The sequence below is a fragment of the Diceros bicornis genome, chromosome 14, assembly GCF_020826845.1.
Source record: "Diceros bicornis minor isolate mBicDic1 chromosome 14, mDicBic1.mat.cur, whole genome shotgun sequence".
Taxonomy (NCBI): domain Eukaryota; kingdom Metazoa; phylum Chordata; class Mammalia; order Perissodactyla; family Rhinocerotidae; genus Diceros; species Diceros bicornis.
Genome location: NC_080753.1, coordinates 32,949,255 through 32,969,345, shown reverse-complemented (window position 1 = coordinate 32,969,345; position 20,091 = coordinate 32,949,255). Strand labels below are relative to the sequence as shown.

The 20,091-nt window shown below is 43.5% G+C and overlaps 1 long non-coding RNA gene, 3 other non-coding genes and 1 pseudogene across 5 annotated transcripts; 4 read left to right on the top strand and 1 right to left on the bottom strand.

Annotated features, from left to right (window-relative positions):
• Positions 1–1,806: 1,806 nt before the first annotated feature.
• Positions 1,807–4,924, top strand: LOC131413831 (uncharacterized). Of its 2 annotated transcripts, XR_009222033.1 has the most exons (5): positions 1,807–1,946; positions 2,130–2,169; positions 2,394–2,432; positions 3,531–3,731; positions 3,953–4,924. It is a non-coding gene; the product is annotated as an uncharacterized LOC131413831 (long non-coding RNA). The 2 variants fall into 2 exon arrangements; XR_009222034.1 differs by lacking the exon at positions 2,394–2,432 and having other exon boundaries at positions 1,808–1,946.
• Positions 2,224–2,286, top strand: LOC131414289 (small nucleolar RNA SNORD48). The gene has a single exon (XR_009222179.1). It is a non-coding gene; the product is annotated as a small nucleolar RNA SNORD48 (small nucleolar RNA).
• Positions 3,363–3,430, top strand: LOC131414288 (small nucleolar RNA SNORD52). Its single transcript, XR_009222178.1, has one exon. It is a non-coding gene; the product is annotated as a small nucleolar RNA SNORD52 (small nucleolar RNA).
• LOC131414294 (small nucleolar RNA ZL8) lies at positions 3,761–3,843 on the top strand. The gene has a single exon (XR_009222183.1). It is a non-coding gene; the product is annotated as a small nucleolar RNA ZL8 (small nucleolar RNA).
• Positions 4,925–12,880: 7,956 nt separating the features above from the next.
• On the bottom strand, positions 12,881–14,057 carry LOC131413448 (dynein light chain roadblock-type 1-like; annotated as a pseudogene).
• Between the last annotated feature and the right edge of the window lie 6,034 nt (positions 14,058–20,091).

Genomic DNA, 20,091 nt, shown 5'->3' with positions numbered 1-20,091 from the left:
CCTGGGCCGCCAGCAGCGGAGCGCGCGCACTTAACCGCTAAGCCACGGGGCCAGCCCTGCCTAGGTGTTTCTAATGTGCAGCCAAAGTTGAGAAAAACCACTGCACCAGAGGCTACTCTTGATCATATTTTTAGAGATGGGGGCAAGGGAAAGGAGGAAAGGAAGGTGTCAGTGCTTCCAGGAGTAGCAGCTGGTGGTAAGGGTCTTTCTGCTGTGAATGGGAGCCTGAAGGTTTGAAAGGCCTTAAAGTGTTGATTCACTGGCAGCACCAGCAATGATAGAGGTTAAGGAAATCTCCAGCAACAGCTTAGTAGGCCCAAAAAGAGACTTTCTGAGGCTGAGCCAATTAAGTTCATGACTCCCTCATTAGGGAAGTGGTTCATTAGGAAGCGACATCAGGATATGGGAAGTTATTGCCTACCTCTACACACACATCTTGGAACTCAAAGTAAAATCACTTTGCAACGTCAGCCACAAGTGGAACTCAGCCCCTCGGAGCCAAAAAATGTATTAAATAAGTGAATACTACAAGATTCTTGGAAGACGTTTTTTGATAGGAGTCTGAAACCTAGGGGAAAGGGAGGGCAGATGGAAAGATAATTGCAGAAGAAAGTAAAAGGATGTATTGCACCCACAATGGCCTTCCTCCAAATTTTACTCTATGCCTAAATTATGTGACTCAAAAAGGAGACTGATTTTGTGTGATTTGGAACCCCTAAATCAACCTTTTATATGTGGCTTTCTCACAAAAGATGAAAAAGATGCCAACATTCATTACCAAACACTATCCGCGTTTATAAATGAGGGTGTACAGAAGGGTCCAGGTAGGTGGGATTTGGGATAATATACGAGTTGAGGGATTAAGGGCCAAAGCAAATGACCAAGATTTCTGAGGGAGCAAGCACTGGTGAAGGGAGATTAGGGCCTGTCTGTTGCCACCCCACCCCCATTGGTTTACTTTCAACGATCCGTGACATGTGCTGCTATTCGGAGCTGTGCTGCTATTCGGAGCGTAGTGAATACTTCCAGCGTTTCTGGCCAACTCCCAGGCCATGCACTGCCTATAAAAAGGACATGAACAGGAGGGGAAATGGGGAGCAGTTGTTTACTGGGTATAGGGTTTCAGGTTAGCAAGATGAAACCAGAGAGGAGTTGCACAACATTGTGAATATACTTAACACGATTGAACTGTACACGTAAAAAAAGGTTAGAATGGTTTTTAAAGACTTATCAAATTGTATATATTAAATATGTCCAGTTTATTGTATATCAATTATACCTTTAAAAAGCTGTTTAAAAAAAAAGATATGAAGCCTAATGTGCCTGACAGGTCTGCAGGCTCGAGTGGGGCTGGGAATTCGGATTTCGCTGGCTACACGGAGCAAGGCGAGAGTCCCTCGGAGTGACCCGAACCCCAAGCTGGGACGGGTAATGATGAGGAAGGAATCCCTAGGTCATTCACGCACCCACGCCGGCCTGGACGCACGACACGCGACTGAAGAAAAGCGCCCAGTTGCGCACGCGCCTGGCGGCGCGGGGGGTGGGGGGTGGGGGTCTTTCTCCGGCCTGGCCAATCAGGTTACCTGTTTTTGTTTTTCAAAATTCACAAAACATCTCCGAATATTTGCCCAGAAGAGTGTGAAACATTCACTCATGGCCTCCCTTTCACTTTGTTTTATCCTCGTTTGGACCAGCGATGGGGAAAATGCCGCGGATCGAGTCAGGCATCTAAGAAGACAGCCATGCCCGTCAGGTCCCCTACCCCACGCCGCCATAAATAGCCCTGGCGCAGGCGTCGTGGATCTCTTTGTGTGATGAACTTGGTGGTGGTTGCTGTACGGCTTTTGCAATGCGGCTGGCGGCTGCTGGGAAGCCTTCACCTAACCGAGGCGAAGGCAGCGGGCGCTGGCGCCCTGCGCCATCCTTGCGTAGCTGCCCGCGTGCAGGTACTTCGTGGTCCAGATGGGTAAGGGGATCGCAGTCTCGGGCTGAGCAGGATGAACTACGGTTACAGACTAGAGTTTCTGATGTCTCTGTGACGCCACTGCTTGAAACTGACCCAGCCCTGGGCGGGGGGGAGCTCGGCTGGAGTCGCCCCGGCCTCTGCTGATTCATTGGTTTCTCCCCAGGCCCCTGATCCTCGCCAGGCGGGTCCGCAGCTCCACGAGGGTAAGTGGATTGTGCGAGATGGAGTGGCTGGCGGTCGCCCTGGGGGAGGACGGGGGTGATGATGACCCCAGGTGACTCTGAGTGTCTCGTTGACGCCATCACCGCAGCGCGCTGACCACCTCTCTTCCCCTGCGCTGGGATCCCTAGTATCTGGTGCTTGGGGAGAAGTTGATGGCCAGGAACCCTTATTACTCATTTATTCTTTTGTTTCATTTCTTGTGTAGTGGGTTAAGACGTCCACGAAGTGTTATTCTTGAATAAAGGTGAGTATTAGGAGTGAAAGCGCTCTTCAGTGCCTCTCACAGACCATCATCTTGTTTCCAAGCTCTTTCTTAAATGGGGGTACTGTGGAGTCGGCCTGCTTTCTAATGAACACGTACAACAATGCGCATATTTTACCTGATTTTCCAAGAAACAGTTTTTTGTTTTTTGTTTTTTTTAATTTTTATTTATTTTTTTCCCCAAAGCCCCAGTAGATAGTTGTATGTCATAGCTGCACATCCTTCTAGTTGCTGTATGTGGGACACGGCCTCAGCATGGCCAGAGAAGTGGTGCGTCGGTGCACGCCCGGGATCCAAACCCCGGGCCGCCAGCAGGAGAGCGCACGCACTTAACTGCTAAGCCACGGGCCGACCCAAGAAACAGTTGTTTTTCTTTTTTTTTTTTAAAAGATTTTATTTATTTATTTTTCCCCCCAAAGCCCCAGTAGATAGTTGTGTGTCATAGCTGCACATCCTTCCAGCCACTGTATGTGGGACGCGGCCCCAGCATGGCCGGAGAAGCAGCGCGTAGGTGCGAGCCCGGGATCCGAACCCGGGTCGCCAGCAGTGGAGCGCGCTCACTTAACCACTAAGCCACGGGGCTGGCCCAGCCAAGAAACAGTTTTTGATTTACATTTATCTTGTGACCGTTACTTTTCAAAAAATATTTGGTAATGCCACCTGTTTTTGTCTCAGCCTGGTTAAACCTGCTTCTTCCATCCTGTTTCCTACTGTAAACTTCCCTAGATTCTGGGCTTCCCAGTGGAGCTGTTCTCTGCAGTTCTAAATTTATTTCCTACTTTTTTCCTCCCCCAAACTTCCCATCCCTGAACTTTTCTTTTGCTAAATCCTTACTTATATGGGGACCATTGTCTTTGAATGCACTAGATCTCTTATCAGAATGGCTTCCCTTGATCCAGGTCTCCCTAAATTGGGAATGATGATTTCTCAGACTAGAGTCTCTGACGCTGGTCCTGATGGCAAAATTTAAGTTCTGACTCGTTTGGGGAACTGGATACTTGGGTCATTGAGAAGGGCAGATGGGAGGGCAGTAACTCTCTGCTTGTCCTTCTCATTCGTTGTCCTGTTTTCTCCTTCTAGCATGAGAGCTCTGGAGGCCCAGCCAGGGCCAATGCCCCTTCACAGAGATTCTGCACTAACCTGGTCACTGGGCTAAGATTTGAAATTGACTCTCTTGGAGAAGTGCTGTTGAGATGGCGGGGATGCCTAGGTAATGGTTCCTGCCACTTCATCTACAAGCCGTGACAAGAAGAGCCATGCTCCTCCTCCCTGGCTGCTATGGTGAGCCTCTGCCTGTTTTGCTTCTAGCCCCCGAGTGGTAATGATGACCTGGTTGGACTAGAGTCTCTGAGCATTTCTCTGAGGATCTTTGAAACCACCTAAGGCACTCTTACGCTTCCCCTCCTCCACCCCGTGTGGCAGCTCACCTGCCCGCCCAGGTTCATATTTTAATTCCAGATGCCTACATGATTCTAATACATGTTCCTTTCATGAAATTTCAGGATTTTGCTGCCACAAAGGATGTCCTCTCTCTGATGTTGGGCAGATGCTAGGAGCTTACATCTTTCCTGCATTAACTTGATGAACATGAGCAACTGTGAACTTATTAAGGAAGAAAACTGCCTAGAAATTTCGGGGCACTTACATATCAATTAGGTTTTACTTCTTTATTTTGTCTTAAACAAGTACTTTGTTTTATCAAAAGGATTCCAGTAAAATACTTTCAAGCAAATAAAAAATAAATTGGTCTGTGTGAAAACAAGATGGTAGAAAATGATTTAGGAAAGTGAAAGGTAACCACCAGTGAATGAGCATCGTCATAATGGACATCTAGCTCTAGCTCTTTATAGCTATGTACAAACAGTGGAAGCTAGATTGTACACACTTGGACACTAATGTTGAGGATTTCTAGATTGACTACCATAATATTCTAATGTAGAAAATGTAATTAACAAGCATTTGAAGTTTTTATGATGTTAATATTAACACAGGCACCTAATTTCCCTTTTGATGAATTGGCGAAGACGTAGCTTCTCCAGATTTTTTTTTGTGTGAGAAAGAGCAGCCCTGGGCTAACATGCATGCCAATCTTTCTCTTTTTGCTGAGGAAGACTGGCCTGGGCTAACATCTGTACCCATCTTCCTCCACTTTATATGGGACACCGCCACAGCATAGCCTGACAAGCGGTGCATCAGTGCACGCCTTGGATCCGAACCCGGGCCACCAGCAGCGGAACCCGTGCACTTAACTGCTATGCCACGGCCCCGGCCCCTGTCCAGATATATTTTAAAAGAATATGTTCCTAGTGGTTGCCAGGGGCTGGGGGAGGGAGGAATGGGGAGTTTAATGTTTAATGAGTGTACAGTTTACAAGATGAAAAGAATTATGAAGATAAATAGTGGTGGTGGTTGCACAATATTATGAACGAATGTGTTTAATACTACTGAACTGTACGCTTTAAAATGGTAAAATTTATGTGTATTTTACCACAATAAAATTTGGAGGAAAAAGCATATCCATGTTGCTTTTTGTCATCATTCCGAAGATGGTTCCCCACCAGCGGGTTCAGATTTATGTTACTCTAAGACTGTACTATAAATTAGCCAGTTTCTGGTAGGGGGCATTTAGGTTTCTAGTCTTGCTATGTACTGGTCCTTGTTCCCTGTTATTTGCACCCATTACGTTGTGTTGTAGAATACATTTCCAGAATATAATTTCAGTCAAAGGATTTGGGCATTTAAAAGTTAATGCATAGTGTATTCATAAGGTTGGACCAGTTTACACCCAACATCAGGGTCATCTTCAGATTGCCTGGTTTCCTTCTACCTGCCATCCCACTCCAGGTGGTAACACTTTTAGTACCAGTTTGTGTATTTATTCAGTCATCTTTTTAAAATTGCATTTCTTCTGCCTCTATTTGCCTACTGAACATGTCTAGCTTGGTCCCCAGACCCCACTCCAACTCATCAGCCAAGATTTTTTCCAACCTTTATTTTCTTTTAATTGCCTTTGCTAGGTTTTTTTCTCTCCTTGAAATTACCCTGTTCAGTACTCCCTAGAGGACAGGGTCACCTGCTCCCATTGCTATTCTCTGATCAAGGATTCTCTGAGCTTCAGTCCTTGGCCCAAAACTTTAGGATTAGCCTTGTTTGAAAAGAACTTGTTCTTTAAAATATGGCGGATTAAAATAGGTAATACTTTTTATTAAAATTCTTGAAATCCTTCACTTGGCTCCCTATTCTTAGGACAAGAACCAAAGTAGTCTGTTACCAGTTAAGGTTACTTTTGCAGAGGGGATCAGGACTGGGGTGGGGTGGGGGTAGGAGGAGACTTGGACTTTTTACTCCATGAATTTTTGGATTGTTACCACTGAGAATGTACTGCTTTGTGATAGTCCCAAGCACATAATTCTGTTTGGTTCTCGGTTATCATTCTGTAGCATTATCTTAGCAGCCACCACGTATGTATTTAGTGCTTAGGTCTGTGCTAGGCTTCTTACCTGCTTCACTTCATTGAATCCTTAAAAGTCAACCTTGCAAAAGTAGATATTCTCTACCCTGCTTTACAGGCAAGGAAAGAAAAGTTCAGGCAGGGATGTTAAATAATTTGCTCAAGGTCACAGATAGGAGGTACCAGAGTCAGGATTCAAATTCCTTTCTGTCTTCAGTGTACCCATCACCCAGCTTTAGAACGTTGCCAATAACTAAAGCAAACCTGCCTTTGATGCCATTTCCTTTTTTCTGCCTCCCACTCAGAAAACTACCCTGCTGAATTGTGGCTCTATCATTTCCTGACCTTATATACTCTGCATGCATCCCTACACAATATATTGTTTGGTTTTGTATTTTCTTGAACTTTATAAAAATGGACTAATTCTTCTTGTAGTTGTATTGCAACTTGGTTTTTTTTTTGTTCATGTATTTTCCTGTAGTTATTTTAGATTCTGCTCTTCTGCACACATTTCTATTTTTTTTGTGTGTGTGTGAGGAAGATCAGCCCTGAGCTAACAATCATGCCAATCCTCCTCTTTTTGCTGAGGAAGACTGGCCCTGGGCTAACATCTGTGCCCATCTTCCTCTACTTTATATGGGACGCCACCACAGCATGGCCTGACAGGCGGTGCCTCGGTGCGTGCCCTGGGTTCGAACCCAGGCCGGCAGCAGCGGAGCGCATGCCCTTAACTGCTACGCCACGGGGCCGGTCCCTGTAATAGTTTTTAAACATTACACACTGTAGGAGGATTGGCATGGTTGTTAGCTCAGGGCTGATCGTCCTCACAAAAATAAATAAATAAAAACTTTTACAGCTAAACAATATATTGTTTAGAGTTAAATATAATATAGTAAAAGCAGAAAAAAATGCATAGGACTGCTAAAAGCTAAATTCAAGAGAGTACTCTGTTACCTGGACTGTGACAAGGGGGTGGCTAAAGAGAATGATGCAGTCAAGGAGGTGTACATGGGGGCTCCAGGGAGCTCACTGTATAATCTTTCATATTTTTGTATGTCTGAACTATTTCTTAATAATTTAAAAACATGGTTTGGAATCTGAATCCTAAAGGGTTGAGCAAAGGCAAAAGCTAAGTCACTCCACAGGGACACCTCCAGACTCCGGAGCTCACACATGGAGCTCCCTTGGAAGACAACTGTTCCCAAGATGAGCTAGAATCAAAAACACAGGCCACCTACCCCCACAGGAACGAGTAAAGAGGCATAGTAACACATAACTTTACAGCTAAGAAACTCAGATAACAGCATGCTTAGAGGCTGAAGATATTCTAAAGAGATAAAGAAAAGAATTTAATCCATTGTGCAGGAACAGGACATTATAAAGAGTACGTGGATTTGAAAAAGAAACAAACGAAACAAGTAGAAATTGTAGAATTGAAATAAATGAATACATAAGAAGCACAATAAACAGGTTAAATAACAGACCTACTGAACAGAGAATTAGTGTACTGGAAGAAGAAATCATCCTTAATGTGGAGCAGAGAAAACAGAGATGAATAATATGAAAAGGAAGTTAATGTGAAGGATGGAATGAGATGCCCCAACCTTTGGCACTGTTTGTTTAGAGCTGCCATCACTGCACTGGTTCATTATAATGTAGCCAGAACAGCTGCAGGTGCCATCTTAACTCTGCCCAGTCGCATATGGGGGCATCTGGCTTTGAGCAGCTCAGGGCCATCTGTTAGTTGTTTACTGTGGTACTTTCTTGTCCATTAACATCCTACTTTTACATGGTTGTCTTTTGATTATTGTGTTATTTCCCAAAGAATAAGGAAATGGATTATCCTAAGGGTTAATGTATCCGCCGACTCTTAAAATGTTAAATTTTATTGCCCCCAGTCAGGTGAACCTCGGGTGGAAGTGGGTCACATTGTAGGCTGGCCATAGCTGTCATTAAACCATTAAATTCTAAAGAATGTAGTGAAGATAAGACAAGGCTGCCTACTTTTGCCACTCTTATTTAACATAGTATTGGAAGTCCTAGCCAGAGGAATCAGTCAAAAAAAGAAAGGGATCCAAATTGGAAAAGAAGAAGTGAAGCTGTCACTATTTGCAGATCACATGATTTTATATATAGAAAACACTAAAGAATCCACAGGAAAAAAAAAAAACTATTAGACATAATACATGAATACAGTAAAGTTGCAGGGTACAAAGTCAACGTACAAAAATCAGTTGTGTTTCTATACACTGACAACGAAATAGCAGAAAGAGAAATCAAGAATACAATCACATGTATAATCGCAACAAAAAGAATAAAATACCTAGGAATAAATTTAACCAAGGATCTGAAAGACCTGTACACTAAAAACTAGAAAACATTGTTGAAAGAAATCAAGGAAGACACAAAGAAATGGAAAGACATTCTGTGCTCATGGATTGGAAGAATTAACATAGTTAAAATATCTATGCTTCCTAAAGCAATCTATAGGTTCAATGCAATCCCTATCAAAGTCCCAATTATATTTTTCATGGAAATAGAACAAAGAGTCCTAAAATTTATATGGAACAACAAAAGACCCTGAATAGCCAAAGCAATCCTGAGAAAAAGGAACAAAGCTGGAAGTATCACACTCCCTGATTTCAAAATACACTACAAAGCTATAATAATCAAAATAGCATGGTATTGAAACAAAAACAGATACACAGATCAATGGAACAGAATTGAGAGCCCAGAAATAAACCCACACATCTATGGACAGCTAATTTTTGACAAAGGAGCCAAGAACATACAATGGAGAAAGGAAAGCCTTCAATAAATGGTATTGGGACAGCCACATGCAAAAGAATGAAAGTAGACCATTATTTTACACCATACACAAAAATTAACTCAAAATGGATTAAAGACTTGAGTGTAAGACCTGAAAACATAAACCTAGAAAAAAACTTAGACAGTATGCTCTTTCATATTGGTCTTAGCAGTATATGTTTTTGAATATTGTGTCTCCTCAGGCAAGGGACACAAAAGAAAAAATAAACAAATGGGACTACATCAAACTAAAAAGCTTCTGCACAGCAAAGGAAACCATCAACAAAACAAAAAGACAACCTAACAATTGGAAGAAGATATTTGCAAATCGTATATCAGATAAAGGGTTAATATCCCAACTATATAAAGAACGCATACAACTCAACAACAAAAAAACTAACCCAATTAAAAAATGGGCAAAGGATTCAAACAGACATTTTCCCAAAAAAGATATACAGATGGCCAACAGGCACATCAAAAAATGTTCAACATCACTGATTATTAGGGAAATGCAAATCAAAACTACAATGAGATATCACCTCATGTCCATCAGAATGGCTATTATTAAAAAGACAAAAGAAGAAACAAGTATTGGAGAGAATGTGGAGAAAAGGGAACCCTCATACACCGCTTGTGGGAATGCAAACTGGTGTAGCCACTATGGAAAACAGTATGCAGATTCCTCAAAAAATTAAGAATAGAAATACCATACCATCCAGCTATTCCACTTCTGGGTATTTCTTCAAAGAACAGGAAAACACTAATTCGAAAAGATATATGCGTCCCTACATTATTGCAGCATTATTTGCAATAACCAAGACTTGGAAACAATCTAAGTGCCCATTAAGGGATGAATGGATAAAGAAGATGTGGTATATATACACAATCGAACACTACTCAGCCATAAAAAAGATGAAATCTTGGCATTTGTGACAACATGGATGGACCTTGAGGGCCTTATGCTAAGTGAAATAAGTCAGATGGAGAAAGCCAAATAACGTATTATTTCACTCATATGTGGAAGATAACAACATCAACAAACATACACACAGACACAGAGAATAGATTAGTGGTTACCAGAGGGGAAGGGGGCAGGGAGGAGGGTGAAAGGGGTATTAGGGCACATGGGTATGGTGACAGACAGCAATTAGACTGGGTGGTGAAAACAATGCAGCCTACACAGAAATCAAAATATAATGACGTACACCTGAAATTTACATAATGTTATAAACCAATGTGACCTCAATAAAAAAAATAATAATGTAGTGAAGATAGAGGTGTCAGCCAATAATCCCCAGTTGTATGCTGATATCAGGTGATAAACTGGGGTGGGGAGCTGTCCTCTAAAGGGCCTTGCAACAAGGCAGGCACTACCCTGGATCAGGGAGCCCTCCCATTTCCTAGCAGCACACAAGGAATGGCTGTGTTCCACACTGGCCTGATTTCTTCTGAAGAAGGCTGAGCAACTGTTATAAAAAATTACTTTTTAAACTTTTTATTGTGAAACTTTTAAAACTGTAGGAAGAATAGTATAAAGAATACCTACATGCTCACCACTTAAATTTAACAATTGTCAATATTTTTCCATATTTGAAAATATGGCAAAAATATATATTAAATTATATATGCATATGTGTGTGTGTGTGTATGTGTACATATATATTCGGCAGGCTCATTTCAAAATGAACTACAGAGATCATGACATTTTCTCCTTAAATACTTCAGCATGCATGTCCACTACATAAGGACATTCATCTACATGTCCACAATACTATTATCATACCTAAGAAAATTAACAATAATTCCTAATGTAACAATAATTCCTAATAATTCCTAATTCCTAATAATAATGTTACTTAATACATAATCAGTATTCAAATTTTTTCGACTGTTCCCCAAATGTCTTTTATGGTAGTTGTTTTTTTAAAGAGCCAGTATCCAATCAAGGAGCAAGCACTGTACTTTAATATTACATCTTGTAAGGCTTTTGATTCTGGAACAATCCCCTTCTTTTCTTCTTTCCGTGACATTGATCTTTTGAAGAGACCAGGCCAGTTGTCTTGTAGAATGTTCCACATGTTGGATTCGTCTAACTGTGCCCTCTTGATGTTTTTAACTTGTTCCTAAATCTTCTGCATTTTCTTTAAATTGGAAGTTACACCTAAAGGCCTAATTAGATTCTGGTTACATAGTTTGGGCAAGAATACTTCACAAATGACACTATGTATTAGTTTCCTGTGGCTGTTGTAACAAATTATTACAAACTTGCTGGCTTAAAACAACAGATTTTTATTCTCTCACAGTTCTGGAGGCCAGAAGTCCAAGACAGTTGCACTGGGTTGAAATCAAGGTGTCAACAGGGCCTTGCCCCCTCCAGAGAGGACTAGGGGAGAATCTGTTCCTTGTGTCTTCCAGCTTCTAGTGGCCACTGGCATTCCTTGAATTGTGGCCACATCACTCCAATCTCTGCCTCTGCGTCACGTTGCCTCCTTCTGTTTACTCCACGTGTGTTGAATCTTCCTCTGCCTCCCTCTTACAACCATATATGTGATTGCATTTACACTTACCTAGATAATATAGGATAATCTCCTCATCTCAAGAACCACATCTGCAAAGACCCTTTTTTCGCTACATAAGGTAACATTCACAGGTTCCAGGCATTAGGATATGGATATCTTTTGGGGGGTCATTTTTCAGTCTACCTCATGCTGTGTACTTCACAGGGCCTCACATCAGGGAGAGCATAATGTTTACTTGTCCCATTATTCTCAATCTCAGTTTGATCACCTGATTAAAGTGGTGACACCCAGATTTCTTCATTGTAGAGGTACTTTCCCCGCTTGTGATTGGCAAGATTGCAGTAATTCTTTGGCACTGTGTGAATGAATATCCAGTTCCCCATCAACCTTTAACCCAATGATTTTAGCATCCATTGATGATCTCTGGCTGTGCAGGGGAGGAAACGGTTTTCCTTGACCCTCTTAGGGTCTCTGGCTGCACCTGAAAATTAACATGCCAAAGACAGATTAACAGGAGAAAAGTATAGAGGCCGGCCTGGTGGCACAGCAGTTGAGTGAGCATGCTCTGCTTCAGCAGCCAGGGGTTCACAGGTTGGGATCTTGGGCGCACACCGATGCACCACCTGTCAAGCCATGCTGTGGCAGCGTCTCATATAAAGTAGAGGAAGATGGGCACAGATGTTAGCCCAGGGCCAATCTTCCTCGGCAAAAAAAAAAAAAAGAGGAGGAATGGTATCGGATGTTAGCTCAGGGCTGATCTTCCTCACAAACAAACAACAGTAGAAAAGCATAAAAATTTATTTAATATAAATTTTACATGACACAGGAGCCCTCCTAAGGAATAAAGAACCAAACAAATGGTGAAACCTACTTGCTTTTACATTAGGTTGAACAAGGGGGGCAATTGTGGAAAAGTGACTCAAGTATCGGGGAGGCTAAAGGAAGATAAGAATTATTTTAACAAAGTCTGGGTAGAATTCTTTCAGTCTCAGTTTCTTGTCCTTGATAAGAATGTCTTCCTTCCTCCTGGTACAGGGAGGGCATCTTTCACAGGGGAGCTTCATCTCCTGGTTTCAGGAAGAAAAAGGAAGGTTGGAGTGTCCTTCTTGCACCTGCTGTTTCTCAAATGCCTTTAACTCAAAATAATAAATATGCCAAAGTGGCATATTTTGGGATGACATGCTCCACACTCCTTCACCACAGTTAATTATTTCATTCAAGTTTGCAAAATAATGATTTTCCAGTGTGATCACTCTTCCTACACTTGTTACCTGACATTCTTCTGTAAAATAAGTAACAAATAAATCAGCTCATAAACTGGTATTTTCTCTAACCTGAATTACTTGTTCCCACTGCAAAGGTGGGATGAATGATTCATTCTTTTCCTTTATTTACAGTATTGGGTGTAAGGAGTTGGTGTAAAAGTTTCCTCCAATGGTGACAAATGAATTCCCTCTCTCTCTCTCTCTTTTTTTTTTTTTTTTAAGAATTTTGGTTATTTTTAGTTAAAGAAAAACAGCCTTTTCCAAGAGCAACAAAGTGAATCGAAGGTTAAAAGGAAGCAGGATGTGGGTTTCTCACAAGCTCTTGCTCCAAAGCCTGGACATGAGGAAAGAAGGCCCTCCTGGGAGCTCAGGGCGATTGGCCAGCAGAGGATGACTTTGTTGGGGTGGGTGGGTGGAGCTGCAGCCCACCCTTGGTCACTGGATTGGTCTGAGTGGGCTCTAAGGTGATTTCTACCAGCCAGTCGGTTGACATGATTAACACTATTATTCTTGGGGGCCATTAAAGTAAATAATGACGTGCAGAACCAAGAGAGTGGTTTATTCAGTTGGATTCTGAATCATAATCAGGAAATAGTCTTTATCTGGTGCAACTATAATTTCATTTTTCTTGAAGTGAATTTGAAGGAAGAGGTCATCCTGGGGGTCAATTTCCCACATGGTGCTCCAGGCCTTCAAGATGAAGTTGTGCATGAGGTTGGTGTACTGTGCGGTGGTGCTCTTGATGGGAAAGCCTTCTGTGTTCACCAGGATGATCCCCACTATCTCTTCTGGCTCTGAAGTCGCTTCAGTGTCTCCTCCACCTCTGCCTCCCAGAGTTGTGGTGAGGAGGAAAGCCAATGCACGTAACCGCTTAAGCTTCTAGGACACATTATCATTATTGCTGCTGTTGACACAAATAATCAATAATCATTCTATAGTAAAGAAAAGAAGAGCATTTTATTCGAGCCAAAACTGAGAACTATAGCCTGGAAGTCACAGCCTTCACAAAGGAAGAAAGCACGCCAGAGAAGCGTGGTTTTTAGCACAGTTATATACCATTTCCAAAGAGAGACATACATCAAGCATGACAGGGATACGTTCTGTCAAGGGTTCAAGGAGCTATTTTGTTACAGATTAGCATGTACACAGTGGGTCAACATGACGCTGACATCACGAGAAGGGAGACTTATCTGGTGTCACAAGAAGGGAGGCATTAATTCTTATCTTCAAAGAGTGCGTTCTTTACTTTAGGATTATAATTAAAGCAGGGGTACAATGTATGTTTGACAGGCCATAAGTCAGGTTTCTTTGGTTCACATAAATTTTAGGCCAAATCAAGTTCAATCCAAAATGCCTTCCCTTGGACCTGCACCGTGGCTTAGTGGTTGAGTGCACGCCATCCGCTGCTGGCGGCCTGGGTTCAGATCCAGGGCGCGCACCGACGCACCGCTTCTCAGGCCATGCTGAGGCCGCGTCCCACATACAGCAACTAGAAGGATGTGCAGCTATGACATACAACTATCTACTGGGGCTTTGGGGGGAAAAATAAATAAATAAAAATTAAAAAAAAATTTCTTATGTCATTACTATTGTGCAACAATAGGATGCTAGGATGCAGGGTCCTGAGGGCTGGTCTCCCCACCTCCGTCAGTCCCTTGCCAAGGCCTGAGCTCCTCCTCTGGTCAAGGGTACCCCCCCCTTTTTTTTCTTTGTGAGGAAGATCAGCCCTGAGCTAACATCCGTGCCCATCTTCCTCTACTTTATATGGGACGCCGCCACAGCATCGCCTGACAAGCGGTGCGTCGGTGCATGCCCGGGATCCAAACCTGTGAACCCCAGGCCACCGAAGCAGAGCACAGGCACTTAACCACTGCACCACCTGGCTGGCCCCAAGTGGGGCCTTATTTGTATATATGAGTCCAGGAAACTTCCCTGTGGTCCCTTTGACCTTATCAAATGCCTTGCTGAGACCCAGATGCACTGAGACACTGGTGTTCCTCTGATCTCTCCTTTTACAACTGTGGCCAAGGAACTGCCACTGGGGTTGGATGACATCCTCAACGAACCCATATTAGTTCCCAGATGTTGCTGTCTACCAGGCTCTCACCTCCAACAGCAGGGGCATCTCAACATCTCCAGGGATTCCAAAATATCAGAACCAAGCTTGGTAGAGGTCAAACAACACGCGTCCCTTAAATTGGTTAATTGATAGGAACACAGCCAAGTTAGCTGGGCTTAAGATACTGAAGCAAAAAGCTGACTGTGCATCCTCACTCCTCCCTCCAAGCTCACCCTCTCTTAATGCATGCTGAGATCATTCGCTCTGGGCACCACCTTCTTTGTGGCTCTATATTTGCCAAGTTACCCAGAGGTCTCCATTTATCTTTTTCCTTCTATTTTACTTGTTGTGAAGTAAATAATATATACAAAAGTGTATATAATAATTAGGTACGGGGGCGGCCCGGTGGCGTAGTGGTTAAGTTCACATGCTCTGCTTCAGCGGCCCAGGGTTCGCAGGTTCTGATCCTGGGCTCAGACCTATGCACTGCTTATCAAGCTGTGCTGTGGCAGGGGTTCCACATAAAGTAGAGGAAGATGGGCACGGATGTTAGCCCAGGGCCAATCTTCCTCAAGCAAAAAGAGGAGGATTGGCAACAGGTGTTAGCTCAGGGCTAATCTTCCTTACCAAAAAAAAATTATCTACAATTTAAAGAAGACTAATAAACAACATGTACTCACTACTGAGTTCAAGATCCGGTACCGGTAAACTGTTGCTTGCAGATTTGGAGGCCACAGGAAATGTGATTTCTGACCTCAATCCCACAGGAGTATGAACTTTTTTGTGTGTGTGTGAGAAAGATCAGCCCTGAGCTAACACCCGACGCCAGTTCTGTTTTTGCCGAGGAAGATTGGCCCTGGGCTAACATCTGTGCCCATCTTCCTCTACTTTATATGGTACGCCGCCACAGCATGGCTTGACAAGCGGTGCTTTGGTGCACGCCCAGGATCCCAACCTGAGAACCCCGGGCCAACGAAGCGGAGCGCACACTTAACCATTACACCACCCAGCTGGCCCCAGGAGTATGAACTTTTGTTAGGAATTTTCCAGAGACACTTTTCTTTCTTTCTTTCTTTCTTTTTTTTTTTTTTTCTCCATCCAGAACAAAGACAGAGGCCAGTTCACCCACTGAAGATGAGGACTTTTGATACTTTACAAAGAGAGGCAGCCGGCCTGCGAGCTGTAGTTTGCCAATTTTTAAAAATAATGCATTAAAACATTATTTGTCTTCATTTCTGAGTTTGTTGGTGTTCCCTCAAATTTTGCCCCCAAGGTGCAGTCTTGCTTTGTTGAGGGTGGGGCGGGGTGGGGGAAGGAATGTTCTTGTTTGACTTCCCAGACCTTCTCAGGCCCCTGGTTTTATCTCCTAACTGCAAACCTGTGACCCACTGAAACCCTGATTTAGGCACTGAGCACAGGCTAACGCCCCGGGGCAAATGCCGGCTCCAGGGCTCACCTGTTTTTTCTGGATTCTTGCTTTCTATTATTTATAGTTCTCGAAGATTTCCCTTACTTTCCTGCCAGCTAAGCCTTACACTAAAGATGTGTGTTTAACAAACAGACACAGAGATATGGAGAACAGATTGGTGGTTACGGGGGGGGGGGGGGGCGAAAGGGGTAAAGGGGCACATGTGTATGGTGACAGATGGCAACTAGACTTTTGGTGGTGAACACCATGCGGTCTATACAGAAGTCGAAGTATAATGATGTATACCTGAGATTTATATAATGTTATAAACCAATCAACTTAAAAAAAAGTGTTTAAAAAAAATATTCTGGGGCCTGGCCTGGTAGCGTAGTGGTTAAGTTTGCAGGCTCCACATCAGTGGCCCGGGGTTCATGGGTTCCGATCCTGGGTGCGGACCTACACACTGCTCATCAAGCCGTGCTGTGGCTGTGTCCCACATACAAAATAAAGATTGGCACAGATGTTAACTCAGGGACAATCTTCCTCAGGCAAAAAGAGGAAGATTGGCAACAGATGTTAGCTCATGGCCAATCTTCACCAAAAAAAAGAAAAAAAAAAATCTTAAAAAAATAAATTCTATCCAGAATACTAGGAAAGGGAAGACCTACTCTTTCATTGTGGTAATTTGAGTCTGTTTTTTTGTCAAAAAGGAGTGCAAACCTTTGCCTTAGTTCTTCCTTCCTAATCTTTTTTTAGGCAAAAATAATTGACTTCCTCCTGCTCCTTCCTGATAATGATTTCTGGTTGTGAGGACTGAATTAGTGAAAAAGTGTACCTGGTGCCTGGTCCCTGGGATTTGCTGCTCAATATTAACTGTTACAATCTCTTTCTCCTGTTTAAGTGCAGCCTGGTAAGACAGGGAGAGTAGCCCAGAGCTGGTTCAATCCTGAGCCAAAGGGCTGGGGGAGGGGCTGAGAAGATGTGAAGGGGAGAAGGGCTGGGGGGTTGGGGCTCCGTGCTAGAATCAGGCTGCTGATCCAGGTGGCACTCACCCAGCTGTAGTTTTAAAAGTCCACTTTGTCCCATTTGTACGAATATGCACTATCCCTTTCCCTTTCAGCCTCCTGCCACTCCTTCCCGTCCCCCTTTATGTTACAAGAAAAAAAGCCAACAAACAAAAAGTTCTTCAACCCTTTCTGTACCCCTGACACATGTTCTAACCCTGGTTTTCAAACCTGAATATGCATTAGAATCCCCTGAAGGGCTTGTTCACACAGCTTCCTGGGCCCATCCCCAGAGCTTCGGATTCTGTAGGTCTCAGGAGGGGGTAGGTCAAGCATTTCTAACATGTTCCTGGGGAGTGCTGCTGCCCAGCTGAGGCCACACTTTGAAAACCACTGGCCCAGCTCCTTATCACCCTGGACTTGTCTTTCCTCCTCTCTTAAAGCACCCACCACATGCCTGGTGTTGGGGTGGGCCTTCAAGATACCCAGGTAAATAGGGCAGGTTTTGTCCCTGCCAGCTATTATGGTTATTGGTTTCTTTAGACACGAATTCTTCCTATTGAGACAGTGTCTCTTTTGAGATCTTTTCTTCAGTGTTTTGAAATTTATTCTTCCTAAGTCTAGGCTAAATGTCTAAGAGGAAGCTTCTCAAAGTGCAGTTCAGGGAACCCCCCCAGCATTAGATTCTCCTGCAGTTCCTATTAAAAATGCAGTCCTGGACTTTGATTCTAGAAATACTGAACCTGCAGGTCTGGGGTGGGGCCCAGGGACCTGGTTTACAAGGAGCTCCACCCCACCCCCTCCCGGGGAGGAGGTCCTCCCTGGAGGATCCTCTCTCTTAGCTGAGGGCTCTTGGCTATGAGGAAGGAACAAGGTCACTTTCTCACAAGCCTCCTGCCACTTCTACTTTACGAGGCAGCAGCTCATGGGTCAGACATTCATGGTATCATTTCCTTTCTTTCCTCTACTATTTCTGAGAAATAAAACTGTCAAGAAGACTTTGTCAGATGTGCAATTTTTAGTGGTATCAGACAGCAGACGTCCCAATTGCTGCAGACACTAGCCTGCGATTCTTCCTTGTGTCATATCTATTTCATGATCTGCATTAGAAAAGCAGATCCCCACAATTACAACGGCCTGTGTTTCTCTCCCCATCTTCCCTCAGATGTGCCCCTGCTTCCTCCTGCAGGCCTACAGATTCTGCGTCTGTCTGTGTCTCCTCTGTGGTCACAACGTGCTTTACTGGCTAAGGCAAAGTATTACAGCAATTTACTCCAAGAACCAGCAATTAGAGGGGGGAAATTAAGCATTCATCCTGTCTTTCCCATACAAACCATGCTTCAAGGCAACCCAACAGCCTCGATGAAGGAAAGCTCTTTTTTACTGAAGAATTCTAGCTAATAAGTGAGGACAAAATAATAGGATCTAAAAATCAACATTTCACAACCCCTCATGAAATAACTGATTCACACAAAACTCATCTGTGGATGAAAATGTCAGTTGGAAGTTTGATGGGGGAACCTTACCAAGGAGGGGTGAGGCTATGGCCATCTGAACCCACCACTCAATCTCAGCTTTACTTCGAGAGGGACCAGCAGACACTACTCGCCTCCTAAGGGGCGCAACAGGAAGCACCCAGCTCTTGTGAAGGAATTGTGCCCCCCTACAATGGACTCTGAATCCAATCAAACCTCAGTTTTGATAACTGGAAATACAAGGCATGGAGGAAGAAGTTAAATGACACTCTGAGGAAGAAAACTGACGAATCCAGAGAGTAGAACGTTCTACAGGACGAATGACACTATTTCCGCATAAACGGTATCAAAAAAAGAGAAAAGAGAGGCCTGCCTCAGTGGCGTAGTGGTTAAGTTTGCACGCTCCGCTTCAGCGGCCTGGGGTTCGCAGGTTCAGATGCTGGGTGCAGACCTAGGCACCGCTCATCAACCCATACTGTGGCGGACGTCCCACGTAAAAGAGAGGAAGACGGGCACAGATGTTAGTTCGGTGCCCATCTTCCTCAGCAAAAAGCGGAGGACTGGCAACAGATGTTAGCTCAGGCTAATCATCCTCACAAAAAAAAAAAAAAAAAAAAGGAAAAAAAAAAAGAAAAGAGGAAGTGGGACTAGTTTAAAAGAGACTTAGGAGGGGGCCCAGCCCAGTGGCATAGTGGTTAAGTTCATGCACTCAGCTTCGGTGGCCTGTGGTTCACAGGTCTGAATCCCGGGCATGGACCTATGCACTGCTCATCAAGCCATGCTCTGGCGGCATCCCATATACAAAATAGAGGAAAATGGGTATGGATGTTAGGGCAAGGGGTGTTAGCTCAGGGCCAATCTTCCTCACGGAAAAAAAGAAAGAGAGAGAGAGACTTAGGAGACATCAAAATGCAATGTGTAGATTTTCTTCGGATCCTGATTTGAACAAATCAACTACAAATAAGACATTTTTGAGACATTTGATGAAATTTGAACATCGACTGGGTATTAGCTAGTACCAGAGTTACTGTTAATATTTTGGGTGTGCAATGATGTTATAGTTATACAATAAAATGTTCCACTTTAAAGAATGAGATGCATACTTAAGAATGTAGGGGTGAATGTCATGAGGTCTGGGATTTGCCTTAAAATACTTCAGCAAAGGAAAGGAAAAGAAAAAAGAATCAGAAGCAGCAAATGTGGCAACATCTTGATAACTGTTGAAACTGGCTGTTGGGTACACGGGGTGTACATGGGGCTCGTTAAGCTATTTCCTCTACTTTTGTATGTTTTTAAAAATGTCTGTAGAGGCTGGCCTGATGGCACAGTGGTTAAGCGCACACACTCCGCTTCAGCAGCCTGGGGTTCGTAGGCCTGGATCCTGGGTGCACACCGAGGCACTGCTTGTCAAGCCATGCTGTGGCAGCGTCCCATATAAAGTAGAGGAAGATGGGCATGGATGTTAGCCCAGGGCCAGTCTTCCTCAGCAAAAAAGAGGAGGATTGGCATCGGATGTTAGCTCAGGGCTGATCTTCCTCACACAAAAAAAATAAATAAATAAAAATTAAAAATAAAAGTATATAGGGTTCAACCCAGTAGCATAGTGGTTAAGTTTGCACACTCCACTTTGGCGGCCTGGGGTTTGCAGGTTC